Raw genomic sequence first — 13,324 nt, forward strand, 5'->3', positions numbered from 1 at the left:
ATTAGGTTTTCTATCTAACCCTTGAATTTGGGGGGTTTGAGTTCAAGGATTCTGTTTCTGTCATTTGTTACTCAGAATTCTTTATGGTTTAAATGCTGTGTTTTGTTTTTGTAACACATTGAATGCCTTTTTGAATTCCTTTCCTTAAGTCCACTCACCCGCCTTTCTAGTGGCATGGCCTCAGAGGTTGTGACCTGTTTGGATTTGACACAACAGAATAAAACGACAGCTGGGGGTTTGTTTCCTTATTCGATCTGCAGATACCAAAAGTCTATTGAAAAGCCTTCCCCTAAATATTGTTGCATGTTTTGCTTAGTTGTGACCTCTTGCTTGTTCTTTCATCTTCAATTTTCTCTCACGTCTTGGCTTCATGTACTAATTTCAGTTTCCCGACTTGTTCTTTTTTGTTTTCTTATGTGTATCTCCTGGTAGGCTTTAATAAGTTTACTTGTCAGTTTGCGGTCAGGACAATTACTTTCAAGATCAGTAACAAAATGGCAAACATCCATATTTTTTCAATGGAAAAAAAAGCAGATTGTATTGAAAAACTGAGACGCAAGTATGTTTAGAGAAAGGCACTAATAATTTGTTTTTCATTTTTACAAATACCATGTACATTTTTACAGACCATGGCAATTGTTAATGTTAGTAGAGTAGTTTTCCTTAATTAAATCTCTATATCTCTTCATTATAGTAAATATTAGCAGTAGTAATAGTAGTTCAACTATGATATTAAAGATTCAACCTTTCTCTTTGAGAAAAGTATAGAACTCTCTTTAGTAAGGAAGTTTTGTGGTTAATATTAATTTTCGGTCTATCCACTGCCTTAAATATCTGTTGACTGTTTCCGTGCACCGAGGGTCAGGGTAATATTTTCCCTTGCAACAGTCTGCGCACACTGCATTTAAAGGGTTTTAAAAGTTTATACCACCTTCAACGGGTTTGCATTTAAGGGTATTTTACGTAATAATATACAGTATACACATTTTGTTAATATTATTTATATTTAAAAAAAACAAAATAGTCTAAATACCGTGTACTTATCTGTCCATTGAGTTTTTCACAATCATGATCATTTTCATTCTGCTCTTCCTGATGACAGTCATGGTAGCAACACACAAAGCTAACCAGGCCTCCTTATTCTCTGCAACTACCTCCAGCACTTTTTGGGAAATACCCAGATGCACTCAGAACAGTCGAAAGATGTACTGTAATCCTTCCAGCATGTCCTGGGGCTACCTTTTGGTCTTCTTCCAGTGCCTTGTACATCCCCTATGGGGAGGCATTTAGGTTTTTTTTATTTATTTATTTTTACTAACTTCGTCTTTTCACCTGAAAAGAGACCTGTTGATTTAAACAAGCAAATGTTCTGCTCCAAGGTCTTCATGTGTTACCAAACTCAACACCTTGTCATGGAGATTGAGACCATTGTCCTTTGTGGGAAGGTTGTGTTTCCTGCTTGTACTTGCAATTTTATTCTTTCTGTCATTTGGGTTAGGGGTAGGGTTAGGGTCTGTCATTATCCAGAGAGTCCTGAGTAAGTCAACACTTCAACTATGTACTTCCCTCCTGCTTCACCACCAACAGTTTAAGGTTGCATGTCATGGTTGCTAAGGATCCCCTCAATGGCTCATGACATCAAGTTTCCAGTAATAAATTTGAGTGGAGCAACAGGAATCCTTTCATCCAAGATTTTGGATACTTCATTTTGAGCCCTGAGGGGCAAACCACTTTAGATTAGTGTTTTTTCAAGTTTGTATTTTTGAGTGGCAAAGTAGATTTTGGAGTTTGATTTTTGTGTCGACAGCTCACGTTCCAGTTACAGTGCTTTTTGAATTGGTGAAATTTCACCTTTCAGTCTCAAAATTTTTCAAGTTTTGATTTTTGTCAAAACCACTCACTTTCAAGTCTTTATTCGGATGGTGAATGTTCACTTTTAGTCACACAACTTTTTTTGCAGCATATGCTTACTGATCACAGTTCTATTTTGAGCAGTAAAAGTTCATCTTCCAGTCACACAAATTTTTTATGGTGGCAGTTTGTCTCATCTTTTTGTGCCTTTTTTAGTTTTTGCTTTGAGGCAGTTTACCTTTATTTCCTTGAACGAATTCATCAACTGAACTAATGATTCGTGAAAAGTTTAGGGTTTGATATACTGGCTTTGAATCTCATTCTTTCTCCTTGATCCCAATTTCAATGTAATGTTTTGGTTCTGGTTATTCATTACAATTTCTTGTTGAATTACTTTTGTGGGTCAATTGTGATTACAATCATGGCTAAGCCTTCTAGAAAGAAAAGCAACTTCTTGTACTCTGAAAAGTTTAGCTTATTTTGGAGTTTAATTCTCCTAAGTAAATGCGCATCTCCAGGTCAGCTTCATAAAACATCAGAAAACTTGTGGTGGTTTGGAAGAAAAGGAGGGAAGATAGTTTGAAAAAAGAAGACAGGTGGTGGGTGCGAGTTTTTGGATCATTTTATGTTTTTGTGTATCATTTCATGACTCACATAGCAAACTGAATCACATATCCCTGTAGCATCTTCCAGAAGGTACCAAAGGGTACATGGTAATAAGCTTTTTCCATATCCACAAAGCCCTTGTAGATAGAATCGGTAAACTCCTGTGATTTCCCCCCAAGTACCCATACGAGGAGAAAAGAGTGGATCCACTGGTCGAAGGCTAGAATGCAATTCTCATTTTCTCCTGAATCGGAGAATCGGCTATTACATGGAGTCTCACTTCCAGTTTCCCTGCATGGACTTTACTAAAGAGAGAGAGGGGTGTATGATTCATCAATAATTTGAACTTGTCCTTGGATCTCCCTTTTAAAAATGGAGAAATCATTCCAGTCTGCCAGACTCAAAAGTGCCATCTCTGCCTTCCATTCAAAACTGAAGAGATGTGTTACTCATAACACCCCCACAATAGCCGGTGCTTTGAACATTTCTGATTAGATATCTGATTAAATCACGTCCATCCCAGAGGCTTTTCCACTACAAAGCTTTTAAATCGCTCCAGTAAGTTCAACATATAAATATAGACCAAAGCCCAACGAATGCTTCAAGCATTGCCTCCTCAGAGGAGGTATCCACTGGCTTCAGGCAGCAAATAGTTTTATAAATGAAAATTTATTTTTGTAAGACTTCAATATTTTAAAGAAGTTGGGTGGTCCTCTTTATTTCATTCTTGCTTTGCTCATGCAGTAACCTTTCAACCCCAAGGGTGTGGTTTCTTAAAGCTTTTTCCAGTGCAGTTGAAATTGAATTTTGCAGTTATAATTGGGAAGATATTTGAACACTTGGGCTATGTAGTTCTTCAGGCAAAATTTGAATTTTTCTTTGAGGAATTATTTACCTTCCCTGCTGAACCTTTCCTTTATGACTTGGAATATACTGATGAGAAGCTTTTGTTCACACACTGAAAATGAGAGAAAAATCTGAGATGGAATTGGAGAGAGAAGGAAGGAGGAAAATTTACAACTGAAGCTACAGTGATCATTTAATTTGTTTTATTATTTGCCTTTGTTTACACATACTATTCATTTTTATTTTCATTTGTTTACATCATTTGTTATTTTGGTGATATCAATAATTTTCTTTTATATATATTTGAATTATTATGGTTGTATTTTGTATGACTGACGACATCATGGCGGCCATGATGTACAAGATGGCTGGTTGCATTAAGCAAATACCTCTAGTAGTGCTTAATGCTAAGCAGGGAATTAGGGACATTTTCTGCTTAAGAACTTTGTTTTGTTTGATTTGTTTTGGCATTGTCTGCTTGTATTTGTAACTATATAATGAGTGTCCGTACATGCAGACCTTTGCGGTGATCAATACACTCTTTAGTTTAACCCAAAAGAATGATTGATTGCTTATCTCTGATGCTCTAAATAAAACTCTGATTAGGTTCTCCACTTTGTTCAGGTCAAGAAAAGTTTGAAAACATCCAAATGACTCTGTGGAGGTTTCCCATTTTTAGTGTGGGAGTTAATTTCCAGGTTCTCTAGTTTACCCCTCATACCCCAAAGATGAGCTTGTTCCATTGTAATCCTAGAGATTTCATAAGGTATATTCTGACAAACTTTGCTGCGCAGCTATAATTTTGATTGTACTTAATGCTTATAAAAATATAATTAGAAATTTGGTGGAAACTATACACACTCCATTTTTTTTATATTTGCCCATCATGGGTGTTCACATTTTTGAACCATTTCAGTTGAAACTCCGTGTTCGTGCTGAACAGCTATGGACATGTGCTTTACTTTGCGATCTTCTGCTTCAGTGCTTCTCTAATCGCACCATGGCTTCCATCATACTGGCTGTTATTAAGAAGAAAACTACGTCCCTGTCAGTCGCTGTGAAGACAAAAGTGAAAATGTACATATTCATCTCTCAGGAAAGAGTTTCAAGAATCTGTGCTAAACATTATTACTTCTAACTCCATATTTTTGTCATAAACATACCTTAGAAACTTGGAACTGGAACTGGAACCTTTGCTGCTTCGGAGTAAACATATTCAGCAGATCTTAAAGCTTTTGTTTTATGTTTGTCCTGGTGCCCCATAGACTGCCACGGAAAGGGAGGGTTTTATTTTTTTAATTATATAAACTACTTAACAACACAAGTTAACAGAACAAATGAATGAATGTCACAATTGTGAAAAAACATGATGTTCACCTCAAAAATATCAAAACTTTTTCTTTAACTCTAGTTAATGTTAATTGTCTAAATTTATTTTTTTGTGGCACCTATTACTGTCTCTATAATTGGCTGAAGATCTGTTTGTGTGTGAGCTTAAAGATAAAATCGATCGCTTTGTTTTCTTACACTTGGTCTGCAGTTAAACAGACACAACTCATATTCTGCTGACCCAATATACATTTGTTTCCCCCTGAATGTCTAAAAGTTTCTAAAATAACTAAACTTTCAAGGAGGTAACAAATCAACAGATGCTTTAAAACAGGCTAATAAGTTCCAAATTTATTGTCGTGTATTCTGTACATACTACTGTGAAATTCTTGATTACTAGGATTAGATACATATTTGTATTTGGACACTTTTTTCTGTACACTTGTTTTATTACCAACACATATTCTTAAATCAGTTTTTTGTCAATGCAAATATAAAAACAGTGAAGAGTCTGCATCATGTCAGAGCTAAATGTCTTTTATGACCCTTGTGCTCTATGAATTTGTACTTTGCAGACTAAGGTTAAAGTTGGCTAGACCATTACGTTTGTCTCTGGCATGTCTTGACAACTTAATTAAGTAAATGAAGGAGACCGAGGATGATCCTATCAAGATGGTCCATGATAAGCAATTAATGGACATTAACCATCTTCTTTGCTAGAGTTAGGTTTCACTGTCACAAAGAGGCCTCTGCTCATTTTTTGTTGAAATGTCAATCTCCTGACAGACATGAAATCCACACCTGATTTTGCAAAGTGCTTTCACCACAAACCAATCCTTTATTCTCATGGCCAAACAAAACAATGCACTCTATTACAAAAGTTTGTCCTAACAATGGGCTTTGCTGGTCTAATTGGTGGTAGAGTGTTATTTTGGTCTCTACTGCAAAACCCTTATTTGTAGCATAGAGACCAGCGAATTAATACAAAGATGGGCAAAATATTGAAAATTATATTCCGCAAATTAAGAAGAAATAACATCCTGACTTGGTTTTGTATTTTGTACGTTAAAATGCGCTTCTGGTTTTCATGAGTACCTTTATGAGAATAGCAATAGTAAATATAAGTGGTACCATTTGTGCCCTTACTACATGGACTGTATCAGTATAGTTAATGAGTTGAAGCAGTTTTAACATCCCGTTACCTGCTGACCTGCACTCGATAGATAGATAGATAGATAGATAGATAGATAGATAGATAGATAGATAGATAGATAGATAGATAGATAGATAGATAGATAGATAGATAGATAGATACTTTATTAATCCCAATATACACAGGGCTTTTTGTTTTAAACTGTATTTAGTCTGTTTAAATGAATCCTTATTAGTGCCTTCTAATTTTTTTTTTTTTTTTTTTTTTTAATTTATTTTATTAATTTTCATTGTAATCATTCCATACAAACAGATCAATTTATAACCCAACAAATTTGAAGACAAATCAAACCCCACCCCTGAGAAGGAGAGCTTAGCTAAAGGAAAATTGCTTTAAGCTTTTTAATAAGGCAACATTAGACAAAAGAAGGGGAGAAGTAAATATCTATATAAATAAGAGATGGAGAAGGGAGTTAAATGCAATAATAGTTAATTCTCTTATTCTAAAATAATATTGATTAAATCCTGCCAAGTTTTGAAAAAATTTTGTACAGATCCTCTAACTGAAAATTTGATTTTTTCCAATTTCAAATAATATAAAACATCAGTTTCCCACTGACTTATAAGAGGAGAATTAGGATTCTTCCAATTTAACAAAATAAGTCTGCGTGCCAAGAGTGTAGTGAATGCAATCACCGTTTGTTTGTCCTTCTCCAATTCAAGTCCATCTGGAAGGACACCAAACACAGCTGTTAGTGGGTTAGGAGGGATTGTGATACTGAGGCTGTCTGAGAGGCACTTAAAAATTTTTGTCCAAAATGATGTTAGTTTGGTGCAGGCCCAGAACATGTGACCCAGTGAGGCAGGAGCTTGGTTGCAGCGCTCGCAGGTTGGATCCTGGCCTGGAAACATTTTGGACAGTTTTAAGCGAGACAGATGAGCTCGATATATAATTTTTAGTTGAATAATTCTATGCTTTGCGCATATAGAACTCGAGTGAATTCTCTGCTTTGCTACCTTCCACTCCTTTTCTGATATATTGATTAAGAGATCTTCTTCCCAATGTCCTCTTGGATCTTTGAAAGGTAGGGACTCTAATAAGATTTTATATATTGCGGAAATAGTGTTTGTTTCCTCGGAATTGAGCAGTATTTTTTCCAGCATTGTGGAGGGTGCAAGGTGGGGGAACTCGGGCAATTTCTGTTTAACAAAATTTCTAATTTGAAGATAGTAAAAGAAATGTGTAGCTGGGAGGTTAAATTTTGAACGTAATTGTTCAAAAGATGTAAATATGTTGTCTATATAAAGATCTCTGAGCATTTTAATCCCAAAACTTTTCCAGGTATTAAAAACTGGATATACTTGCGAAGGTTGAAAGAGGTGGTTCCCTTGCAGAGGTGCCACTGATAAAAGATTTTCCATCTTAAAATGCTTCCTAATTTGGTTCCATATTCTGAGTGAGTAAAGCACGATTGGGTTATTAGTATATTTGCGATAACTTTCATTTATTGGAGAGCAGAGCAGGGAATATAAAGAAGTACTACAGGATTTTACTTCTATTGCAGACCAAGCCTGTGTATGTGCATTTATTTGTGTCCAGGTTTTTATGGCTTGTATGTTTGATGCCCAGTAATAAAACTGAAAATTAGGTAAAGCCATGCCACCTTCTGCCTGAGGTCTTTGTAGGGTCGCTCTTCGGATACGTGGGTGTTTTGAGTTCCAAATGAATGAGGTTATTATTGAATCTAACTGTTTAAAAAACGATTTATTGATATATATTGAAATGTTTTGAAATAAAAAGAGAAGTTTAGGAAGGATATTCATCTTAACGATGTTAATTCTCCCGGCTAGAGTGAGATGAAGGGTTGACCATCTATGCAAGTCTTGCTTAATTTTTTCCATACAGACGCCAAAATTTTGTTGATAAAGAGCTTTATGTTTACTTGTGATATTTACCCCTAGGTATTTAAACTGATCTGCTATGGTAAAAGGTAGGGTGTCTAATTTATTATTATATGCTTGTGAGTTCACTGGAAAGAGTATACTTTTATTCAGATTAATTCTAAGACCAGATATCTTTTGAAATTCTGTTAGTGCTGTTAAAACAGCAGGGACAGTGTTTTCTGGGTCCGATATATATAAGACCATATCATCTGCATATAGAGAAATTTTCTGTTCCAGTCCTTCTCTGACAATCCCCTTTATCTGATGAGAATTTCGGCAGTGAACCGCCAGTGGTTCAATAGCGATTGCAAACAACAGTGGCGACAAGGGACATCCTTGTCTGGTACCACGTTCTAGTTTAAAGTAGTCTGAGCAAATTTTATTAATACAAACTGAAGCTTCTGGACTGGTATACAGTAGTTTAATCCAAGCACAAATATTCGGGCCAAACCCAAATTTCTCCAATGCAGTGAAAAGGTAATTCCATTCGATCATGTCAAATGCCTTTTCTGCGTCTAATGATAGTAATATCTCTGGGGTGTTTGATTTTGCTGGTGAATATATAACATTAAACAAGCGTCGGAGATTTGAAGATAGATGTCGGCCTTCTAATTTTATCCTTAACTATTTTAACTGCTTTCATGTTCACACACTGCATTGCTTTCTGTTGCCCGAATTTTACTGTTTATCGTAAAGTGTGCCGACTGATGAAACGATGTTTTGTTTTTCAAGTCATAAAACTGCATACATATCAAAAAATTTGAAAAAAAATAGTGCAATATGAAAACTTTTTGATTTGTTTCTCGATTTTTAAAATCTGTTGGACTGACACGCTGTGCTATTATCATCATTAGGCACTAATCTAAAAGTGTCCATACCATCTGCTTACAAGCTCATTAGGAAGAATCGGGTAACTGAGGAATGTTCAAAGATTTCTTTCCAAATGTACCTGCTAGTTCATCTCTGTGGCACATAAGATAACGGAATGTCCTGATGGCATACTGTATTGTTGCTGTTTTAAATCAATTTGAGGTCCTGGCAGGGTTGCTAATTGTATAACGGTTACATTTTCTCCCTGCATTCCATGCACAATACACAGACAATGAAACCGGTCAAGGTGAGAGTAAGCTTATGTGCATCAATGTTTCTAGTGACAAACTGCCGCTCTGTTCAGGAATCGATTCCTGCATGTTGCCTGTTACTTTTGGTATAGGATATAGCTCCCTCTGGGCCCGTACAGGTACACATTACATACGTTTTCCATCAGATTTTCATTTGCAGATTTCATTTCAGTATACTTAACGAGTTAGAGGCAGTCATCATGGTGCAGTGAGTTGTATAATCTGACATACCCAGCAATTTACTACAACCTGTCTGTGACTTGCCCCAAAAAATCAAACGGGTTTAATTTTATCTGAACTAAAAGGGTCAGACTAGTATGTGACAGTTGAGAATAGTGATGGCAATAAGTTTGGTGAAATAACAGAAATGGTCAGGAACTTTACTGTACCTCAAAATGCATTGAACTCAATGGGGAGGGAGGAACTGAACTAGTTTAGATTGGATTATGATGGTGCAATGGTCTTTTAAGTGTCCCTAAGTGTAGAGAAGTGCCGCCTACTATTCTGGATTGATTATTGCGGCCAAAAATACGATCTGAGCTGTGACGCAGCAGTGCCAACAATAAAAGATGTAGACTGAACAATAACTACAAAAATAATAACAAATGACTGCAATCTAGCAAAGTATTTAAATGATTGTGTGGCGGCACAGTGGCGCAGTGGGTAGTGCTGCTGCCTCACAGTTAGGAGACCCGGGTTCGCTTCACGGGTCCTTCCTGCGTGGAGTTTGCATGTTCTCCCCGTGTCTGTGTGGGTTTCCTCCGGGTGCTCCGGTTTCCTCCCACAGTCCAAAGACATGCAGGTTAGGTGCTTTGGCGATTCTAAATTGTCCTTGCACCCTGCGGTGGGCTGGCACCCTGCCCGGGGTTTGTTTCCTGCCTTGCGCCCTGTGTTGGCTGGGATTGGCTCCAGCAGACCCCCGTGAACCTGTAGTTAGGATATAGTGGGTTGGATAATGGATGGATGGATGGATGATTGTGCAGGAGATAAAGGACATTGTATGATGTTGCACAACCATGTTGTGCTTGTTTTGATTAGTAGTATGGAGGACAAAGGTGCCTTCACAGATACTGCATCTAAAAATAGTAAAAAGGTTTTCATTTAGAATTGGAAGACAAAGAAAAAGACCATGACATACAGTGCAAAGTCCCTAACTCTGTCCAGGGAAGCAGTTAAGGATGAAGGCTTTAAGACTGAACTCGATAAGGGCTTGCTTAATTTACTTGACCTTATGAAGCCAAATGTAAGTACCTGCCAAGAACAAGTCGATCAATTTCAGTTTATTCTTTTCATTAAGTATATGCTTACATGTATTTACAAATATAATGTGATAGCAGTAAACAACAAAATATGCATAAAAAATATATAGCAAAGTAAACAAACATTAAAACTCATCCAGCCTATCTTTAAATAGTTATGTTAAATTAATCTGGATTCCTATTAACATAAGAACTGAGATATGGATGAGATTGCTGGACTTGCAAAATTGAAAAAGAAAAAGAAAATAAAAAGGCTTCACCTTAAAGGGTATCCGCAAGGCTCAAATGAATCTTGGAAATACAGTAAGCCTTACGCCAAGCTCAAGAAGCAGGCTTTGTGGCCTACACAGGTCAAAAAAAGGAGGGAAAGCCTTCAAAGCTCAAAAAAAAAGAGAAACCTCAGGCCCACAGCAAACACAAAGTGCCTTTTATATTTAAACAAAGTCCATAAATCCAAAAGAAAAAATTGAAATGAAAGCATTATAATACAAACAAAAGAGAACTGATACAAGCACAAAAAGCGCATACAAAACATTCCAATACATATCAATAAATCGTTTTTTAAACAGTTAGATTCAACAATAACCTCATTCATTTGGAACTCAAAACACCCACGTATCCGAAGAGCGACCCTACAAAGACCTCAGGCAGAAGGTGGCATGGCTCTACCTAATTTTCAGTTTTATTACTGGGCAGCAAACATACAAGCCATAAAAACCTGGACACAAATAAATGAACATACACAGGCTTGGTCCGCAATAGAAGTAAAATCCTGTAGTACTTCTTTATACTCCCTGCTCTGCTCTCCAATAAATGCAAGTTATCGCAAATATACTAATAACCCAATTGTGCTTTACTCACTTAGAATATGGAACCAAATTAGAAAGCATTTTAAGATGGAAAATCTTTTATCGGTGGCACCTCTGCAAGAAAACCACCTCTTTCAACCCTCGCAAACATATCCAGTTTTTAATACCTGGAAGAGTTTTGGGATTAAAATGCTCAGAGATCTTTATATAGACAACATATTTGCATCTTTTGAACAATTACGTTCAAAATTCAACCTCCCAGCTACACATTTCTTTCACTATCTTCAAATTAGAAATTTTGTTAAACAGAAATTGCCCGATTTTCCACACCTCGCACCCTCCACAGTGCTGGAAAAAATACTGCTCAATGCCGAGGAATTAAACACCATTTCCACATTATATAAAATCCTATTAGAGTCCCTACCTTTCAAAGATCCAAGAGGACATTGGGAAGAAGATCTCTTAATCAATATATCAGAAAAGGAGTGGAAGGTAGCAAAGCAAAAAATTCACTCGAGCTCCATATGCGCAAAGCACAGAATTATTCAACTAAAAGTTATGTATCGAGCTCATCTCTCTCGCTTAAAACTGTCCAAAATGTTTCCAGGGCAAGATCCAACCTGCGAACGTTGCAATCAAGCTCCTGCCTCACTGGGTCACATGTTCTGGGCCTGCACCAAATTAACATCATTTTGGACAAAAATTTTTAAGTGCCTTTCAGACAGCCATTAACAGCTGTGTTCGGTGTTCTTCCAGACGGACTTGAAGTGGAAAAGGACAAGCAAACTGTGATTGCATTCACTACACTTTTGGCACGTAGACTCATTCTGTTAAATTGGAAGAATCCTAACTCTCCCCAGATAAGTCAGTGGGAAACCGATGTTTTATATTATTTGAAATTGGAAAAAATCAAATTCTCAGTTAGAGGATCTGTACAAATTTTTTTCAAAACCTGGCAGGATCTGATCAATATTATTTTAGAATAAGAGAAATAACCATTACCGCATTTAACTCCCTTCTCTATCTCTTATTTGCATATATTTTTATTTCTCCCTTTCCTTTGCTTAATGTTGTCTTATTAAAAAGCCCTAAGCAATTCCCCTTTAGCTAAGCTCTCCTTCTCAGGGGTGGGGTTTGATTTGTTTTTAATTTGTTTGGTTATAAATTGATCTATTTGTATGAAATGATTAAAATAAAAAATAATAAAATAAAAAAAAAAAAAAAAAAAAAGTGCATACAATGCCATACATGAAATAGAAGTTCACATATGATATATGCAGTATAGTATACAGTACATTCAAACAGTTGTCAGCATGGGTGAGTATTAAGTAGAGCTGGCTAGAGTTATGACCTGTGGATAATTACTAGTGGTATCTGTGCAATGGTTGTCTCCTCCTTTCATTCTGGCAAACCACACACAAGTGCTGGATAGCTGAGGTCTTTAATAGTGCAGGTCCCCTTTCAAAGGCAGCACGTGTTGCTTATTTCCTGAACAGAAGGGAGCGGTGGGCCCGTAGTAGTCTGACAGCCTCCTGTTGCACTTTGCACTCCTTGTTTAAATATGGAACTCTTCTAAATGCTGTTACATATTTTTTCCTCTTGCCGCTCAGTTCTGTACAAAATGGGAAATGATTACCGTATCTTGTAATAATTAAATTTTAAGTTATTAAGTTGATATTCTAATGAATACTTAAAAAAAAAAGTTGTGTGCTCAAAATAATGTGGTCAAAATTCAGACATGGTTTTTAAGGAATAGCTACAGTTTTTGGTACTTTCTAGTTATCCAGCTGTTTTGCTGGAGTTTTAGAATATATAAATATTTTTTTTTAATTCTCTTCACTATTGTTTAAAACAAAAAGTGTGCAAACGCTGTATTAAAAACTGGATGGCAGAAAAAACAATGCAATCTACATTAACCAGCATATCTTGCTGACAGGATTTACTTAGCTATTTGTCTTTTTCTTTATTTTAACAAACAGGTATTTTAGTCTGACTTCCCAAAAGCAGTACAGCTTGTATATCTAGCTGAGTAGTATTGCACGTTTTTTTTTTTTTTACACAGAGAAGAGTGACAGAGAGCTGTAAGTAGTAGATCAAATTGCTTATACACAAACCGACTGACGACAACATAGCTGACATCAATTATTGATAGGAGCCTACCAAAAAAGCGCATGTGCTAGCAGAAGTGTGTGTAATGTAAGATAGAGTCTGCAGGGATAGTCATAGAGACCGAAGCAGATGCACCTGTGGCACCCTCATCGTTCTTCTTTTCAGCTGGCCTTGAGTCTTTTTGCATGCTTGCGTGAGAGAGAGTGTTTGTGTACCAGATTTTTTTCTGTGCACATATGAAAGATCATCTTCTGTCATATGCTGAAAGTAATGGAAGGATGAGTCGTCAAGCTTATTT

At 36.5% G+C, this 13,324-nt stretch overlaps 1 protein-coding gene across 1 annotated transcript in view; it reads left to right on the forward strand.

Annotated features, from left to right (window-relative positions):
• LOC114668668 (ERC protein 2) overlaps positions 1-13,324 on the forward strand; it is a 724,143-nt gene that overhangs the window by 87,905 nt on the left and 622,914 nt on the right.

Source organism: Erpetoichthys calabaricus, chromosome 18 (assembly GCF_900747795.2).
Source record: "Erpetoichthys calabaricus chromosome 18, fErpCal1.3, whole genome shotgun sequence".
Lineage (NCBI taxonomy): Eukaryota > Metazoa > Chordata > Cladistia > Polypteriformes > Polypteridae > Erpetoichthys > Erpetoichthys calabaricus.